Source organism: Dipteris shenzhenensis, chromosome 31 (assembly GCF_047967505.1).
Source record: "Dipteris shenzhenensis isolate YYH24624 ecotype China chromosome 31, Dip_SZ_1.0, whole genome shotgun sequence".
Lineage (NCBI taxonomy): Eukaryota > Viridiplantae > Streptophyta > Polypodiopsida > Gleicheniales > Dipteridaceae > Dipteris > Dipteris shenzhenensis.
In genome coordinates, this window is record NC_141626.1 from 24,993,179 (window position 1) to 25,000,125 (window position 6,947).

The 6,947-nt window shown below is 39.4% G+C and overlaps 2 pseudogenes; both read left to right on the top strand.

Moving 5' to 3' along the window:
• Positions 1-4,836: 4,836 nt before the first annotated feature.
• Positions 4,837-5,573, top strand: LOC147881242 (uncharacterized; annotated as a pseudogene).
• Positions 5,574-5,932: 359 nt separating this feature from the next.
• Positions 5,933-6,646, top strand: LOC147881243 (uncharacterized; annotated as a pseudogene).
• The last annotated feature ends 301 nt before the right edge of the window (positions 6,647-6,947 follow it).

A 6,947-nucleotide genomic window follows, 5' to 3' on the forward strand; every position in this document is an offset into this window, starting at 1 on the left:
GTGAAAAGATTGGATCTAGAACATATGGGTCTATTTATCGAGTCCGTTTGATAGAGGCTGTCTTGGTTTTTTGCAACGCATGTGTTATGCTGGCAAGCAATACAAGGGAAATGTTGGTGATCGTAGATGAGAAGCACGAAGAGAGTGGGGCATGCAAATAAGACACCCTGTTCTTGTTTGAGTTATTGTTGCTACTCTAGAGGAGCTTCTTTGGACCATCACGCCATACTTCAATGGTGGGAGCTTGTCTCAATTTTTCCTTTAGTTACCATTTTATGAAGGGTCCTTCAGGCGTTACTTTGATATGCATTTGAAGGGAGGAGTAGAGAAGACAGAACATGTAGAAGGCATGCTAGAGGATGCAATCAAAGGATTGGGAGATGTGGTGCATAGAATTAACTTCCTTTGTGCCAATGTCAATTTATAGTTCTCATCTAATGCTCTGCCAAAGAACATCAAATATGAGCTGATGGTACTTTTATAGTACCTCCTTGTACCCTTTTGACCTTTGCATTCTATAGGTGATCCTAAATACTTGCGATAACTGTGGAATTCATTGTGCTCCTTATTGCAATTAACTCTATTTTCGTCGCTTATGCAAGAATAATAATATATTTTGCAATTTCTCTCAATACTTGATTTTCCCATACATGTCTTTTCCAGATGTCCGTTCTTGGCATTATGCAAGAAGAGTCAAGAAAAGATTGGCTCAAAGTCATTAGAAAACATCTTTATATAGGGATAAGCAAGATGAGCAAGGAGCAGATAACGGATGCAACTAGCAATGCGGTTAACATGGAGTGTTTCTATAGTGAAGTCATAGCAAACACAATTGGAAAAATGCCTCTCTCAAGTGAAATGAATGATAATGGAGTATGCCATATGATCAATAGTGTTATAGGTAATATGACAAAATGTGCACAAGACTTGAGAGAAGAATTACCTACTAATACTGACATGGACAAATTAGATTTTTGGAATTTGAAGTGGAAACATGAGAAGGCTAAAAGCAAGAGGAAAAAGGAAATAGATTCACATTTCACAATTTCAAAGCGAGTGCAATATGAACAGCTAAAACATGCATGTGATCCATCTTCTAAGGCATGGTTAGCCATGGAGGGAAGTCACGGGGATGCTTCTCACAAAGCACATTCATTTAGAAATGTTGATTGTTCAATTGTATGAGGGGTCCCCCATGAGGCTATAGAGGAGAGCAAGAATCTTGGTGCTGGATCATTTGGTGTGTGCTTCAAAGTCACTTTTAATGGGATCACTTTCTTTCCTTAAAGTATCACTTATGCAGCAAAGCACTACAAAGGAGATGTTGCTCACACCCTAAAGTCATTTGATAAGGAATACAGAATGCAAATATCACATCCAGGTATTGTCAGATGCATAGGATTTACAAGAAGCTTACCTTGGGTCAATATTTTTCCGTACTTCAATGGAGGGAGTATTGGAGATATGATGATGCAGCTACCCTTTGAGAAAGGGACATTTAGAAAGCAAGTGTTACATCTGAAAGGAAATGGAGTCACTAGGAGAGAACCAAATCCAGTACTTGGTGATGCAAAGCTTACTAGATTAAAGGCATTTGTGGAGGCTACCCCAGACAACATCATACATGCAATGGTTGATGCATCAACAACTATACACCAAGCAGGCATTTGTGATCTTCACCCTTTCAATGTGATGCTTGATTTTACCAAGGATCATTGTCCACGAATTGGCATTATTGATTGGGGACTATTGCTTCGGTCTGGTGAATCAAGAGAAGCTGTTAATTTTTTGAAGTGCACTTTAGATATGGATGATGCGACTTATAAGATTAAGAAGGGTGTGGCAATAAGATGCAATATACTTCATCCTTGGCAAGCCCCAAAAATAATAGACCCTGAGAACATCAATGCATATAATAAAGAGTCATATGTCTATGCCATGGGATATATGATTAAAGAGCTTATTACATTCTACAAGGAATGTAAACAATACTATTTCAAGGAGGATTACACAAAACAGTCGACATGGAGTGGCAAGTTGCGACATGTTTATTTCAATGTGACAAACTATATGTTTGTAGAAAAACAGAATAGAATGACATTGTCTGAGATGAATAGTCGTCTAACAAGATATAACACCAACCCCATGCTTGTTTGCATCCTACTGTTGAGATGATGCCTCAGTTTTTTTGATCCGATTTGATTGTGAAGCTACTACTTGGACGATTGTGTTTATAAAATTCAAGGTTATTTCTTTCTTGAGATTTGAATACTAATATGTGCCTTTATACTATTTGAATTTAATAAATTGCTATAAAATAATTTTTAATTTGTCAAAAAAAAATTTGTGTGTTAGAATTATTGATTGATTTGAGGAGAGTTTGTGTATTTTTTAGTAAAATTAGAAGTCATAAGGCATGCACATAACTTGTATTTATAATGAATAAATTCAAACTCACATAGCTTGCATAGAATTGGTTATTAATTTTTTAAGTCACGCATGCACAGGTTGAGGAGACGTTCTAATTGAGGTTCTCTTTTTATTTTGAAGTAGACTCGCTCCTATCATGGCATCCTTTTTTAGGATTCAAGTGGTTGACAATGATAGCAAGGAGGAGCTAGGTCTTGTTAGGGTGACAAGAGACAAAGTTCATCCAACATTCTCTTATGTTCATGAACAAATTGAAGGCGATGAGCTTCTATTGGGATCATTTGAGATTGTTGAGGATGAGTATACAATAACCAAACGGCAAGAGGAACGATGGATAATCAATGATCACCTCGTAGTTCACATAAAGAGGAGTTCACACAGCATGGAAGAAGCTCTTACTCCATGCAAGGGACATTACACTCAACCAACTAGTGAAGCAAATCTTGAAGCTCAAGTGAACATGTCTTCAAAGCTCTCTAGCAAGTTACTAGGCTCCAATATTCTTGAACTTTGGCAACGGGAATGTGATAGAGTTAGATCAAAGTTGTGGGAAACAGTAGTGTCAAGAGATGATAGGTTTGAGTTGCATTCTGAGGACTTAAATGGTGTACCTCATGTACGGATTTGGTGTCATGAGTGTAATGAACTTTACAGAGTAAAGGCTTGATCGAAGGCAAGCACGCAGTTTACAATTGCTTCTCTAACTTCATGAGATTTCACATCTTGGAGAGTAAAAAGCATGAGCTCAAGTATGTGGTTTTTTTAGGACTACAAAAAGAAGATATGACCAAAATTAGTGCATCAACTAGTAAGGGATGACAAAAGAGAGATAGAGGATGCAATAGAGAAGTTGCATTCTTTTATGATGACAAATGAAGGTATCTTTTGTTCCTTTATTCCTCATTAAATATTATTTTTCATGTTCTTACGCTAAGTCTCTTACTCATCTCATATTGTATTAATAGGTTGGGATTTTGAGGTGATTGAGGCTACAATACATGATTTTAAGGACAAAATCTTGGTGAAGTTGTGATGTAAATATGATGATGTGTGGCTACGTTTGTGTCCTCCAAGATCTGATTTGTACATGGTTCTTAGTGAGCACACAAAGTCAAACTCTCACATCAAGTCACTCATGAAAAAAGAAGAAAGTTTAAAGGTAGCAATCACAGGCATCCCCGAAAGGATAAGGAACATGATCCAAAGCAAAGATCTCTTAGCACCTTTTTGGTTTCAACAAAATCAAGAAGCCCAGGTATGAGTGCTCGATCTCCTAATTCAAGTAATACTAGAGAGACTGAAAGCTCTTTTGTAAATTTTAGTTTGTTCTATTGGGGTCTTTGGAGCCATGAGGTCAAAGTAGATAACAAATACATTAAGATAAAGCCTTTCTTAGATGATCAATGTGGTGGAAAGCATTGGTTTATAGAGCATCATGTTAAGGCGACATCACATGATGGTAATAATGAAATTTATGTGGAGGCCCTGCTTTCGTCACATAAGTTGCATGCGAATTTCACAATTTGAAGGCTTCACATGCCACCATGGCAAGGGGATAGTTAAACTTGCTGACTTTAGAATGAGATTGTATAGAGAAGAGAAGGTTGAGAACAAGAGTGGACATAGGGGCACTGGTTGTGGAAGAAGACTAGATTATCTTACAAAAAGTGAACTAAAAAATGCAACTCTTTTTGCTAAAAGGCGAGCAAGAGATCTTTCTATGCAACTCTGGTGGGCAAGGTCTCAGGTTGCCATTGATTCAGTAAGGGTCTAGACTTTAAGAGAAGCTAGCATAGTCTCTCTCAATCGAAAGGATGTAAAAGATTTTGCAATAACATAATTGAAGCCCATAGGTTGGACAAATTTGGTGGTAAAGTTGCCTTATGGGACTTTTTACAAGATGTTGCTACAAACATAAATAGGCAAGATTAGGACAAAGATATAGTGAGAATACAAAGGAAAATTTTAAGGTTGCAAAAATGTGGGGAGGCCCAAGGTTACATGACTTCTTGAGTTCCAATCTCAACGGACCTTCTTTATCAACAACAAAGCTAGGGCAAAGACTTACAACCCACTTTGTACCAAGCATACATGAGTATATCTTTGATGCACTTGCTGAAATTTATAGAAAGGAGAAAGATAAGCATGGGATCATGTCAAAGATTCCCTTCATGTTAGTGGAAGATGAAACCGCCATGAAGAAGAGAATAAGGTAATCATATCATGCTCTTTTTTATGACAATAACTTTCTTAATCCAAATTTTCCTTAATCTAAAATTTTCTTTTAAATTAAAGAGAAATTGCAAATGTACTTACTAACTCATGCTCATTACTACTTGTAGGTGGAATCCAAAAGATGACACGCTTGTGGGTTTTGATGGATATAAATCAAATGATCATGAGTACATGACTACATGCATGATCAAAGTGGGAGAAGGACAAAAAGGATACAAGAATATTATTAATGCCTTTCAGAATTGTGTCATTGGTGGACGTGCAAGAGTTTTCCTTGCTAACCCATTGCATGATGCCCTCCCATGCTTGGTTATTGTACTTCATTGCACTTGCAGTCGATTTGATGCAAGCTTTGTTCGCACAAGCAATGGGATGCCATTGGCAACTTATGGAATGAGAAGCTGAAGCCCATGCTTGGTCTAATTATTGGGCATGCATCTGATGGTGATAGTCGATAGACATTAATGATGTCTGACTATGTAGACAAAAAAGATAGTAGATTTAGGATCAAATGGGATGGATGGCCACTCTTAGCAAAAGTTTTAGAAAATGAATTTTATGGGCTATATGATCAAGACTTTGTACATAATGGGAAAAAATTAGTCAATGTTCTTAATAAGCCTAAGCGTAAGTTGGCTATTGGCAATGTTTGGATCACCTTAAATCATGTTATTATTGTGTATGATGCTTTTTCCATCGACAAGCATATGCTAAGGGAGGGAGATATTAGACGAGATGACTGCCAAAATTGGGCTGGAGCTCAAAGAAAATGTAGTAGACAAGTGCAATGGTGTTTGGGGGAACTGGCAAACAATGGAATGCATAGAAAAGAGAGGACCATGTTGGAACACAAGCTTACCTTGAAATTACCAGAGACTACATTGACACCTTTTTGTCTCCGCACTTAAGCCTTGTGGACCGAGTCCATCTTGCAGGCAAAGTTTCCTTTTTCTTCCAGATTTGGAGGTCTTGGATTGTTCATCATACACACTATACATTGAATAGAAACTTCATAATTTGAGAGCTGAGATGAGGGCACTGTAGGATGCTAGGGCACCCCCTCACTTGGTTGTGAGTCTCGATTCAGTCATTGATGCTCTATCGATAAGACACAGTTGAGGACATTTTGGATACCTTTCAGGCACAGGCTGAGGTAGACATCGGTGGTCATGGCTTGGATTGGAGAGCCATTTTAGAGTTGTTTGAGCGTGAGTCACCTCACTAGCAGGCCTTAGAGGATATGTTTTGGGATGTTCACACTGAGGCGATGCGACCACGATCAGGGTAGCCCTTTTATATTTTACGTTGTAGGCACCCCGTCAGAGCAGCACACATTTATCCGAGATATCTTGCTACGAATGGTGGTCGATTGCCTCACAACCATCAAATAGCCAGGTCATTTGCCATGTAGGTATACGCCGAGTTTGAGCTTGGTCATCGAGTAGACTACGTTAGTACTCGCCGTCCAGGATCAGGAGCGAGACATGGTAGGATCGGGCGTCAGGAGCGTCAGACTGTAGGTGTTCGGCATCAACATGAGGCACCAGAGCTACACACTATCCCTGCACCGACATTGCGAGCTATTGGAGGATAGATTAGGGGGGATGTTCATTCAGTGGCCTCATCCTTGCATGACATGGTCTCTGCCCTATCGAGATCACTTTCGATTCCACCTCTCCCACCTCCCACATCTATGGAGCCTCCCACATCTACACCACGTCCCACATCTACACCACCTTAGCATGACTTGGATACTCGAGACGCACGGATTGTAGAGTTGGAGGCATTGTTGGAGGTTAGTTATTCTGATTATTTTAGTTTATTTTTTTGTTGCATGTTTTGAACTGAAGTTTTTTGGTTCATTCTCATCATATACGTGACATGTTTGCTTGGCAGGCACATCTATTGCGACAGGATATGGAGTCTCGTGTATGATGGTTGGAGGCAGATTGAGAGGAGCAGAGGATTCAAACACGCATAGCCTACCATCGAGCAGCGCACTATATTTTGTAGTTGAGACATATTAGTCATGATCCATCTCGCCATAGGATCCACCCTAGTGTGGCCCTGTACCTCGCTCATCCTATAGATGTGTTGACTAGGACACCCATAGACGCACCAGTCATAGCCAGGATTCCTACCACCACTTGCTCCTTTGTCACGAGGATTTTGACACTGTAGGGTGGTTTGGACTAGGGTGCGGCCACATCGCACATCTCCATTGCATGACCCGCCACATGGTGGCACGATCAGTGTGCCATGTATGCTTTGTTAACATTGAT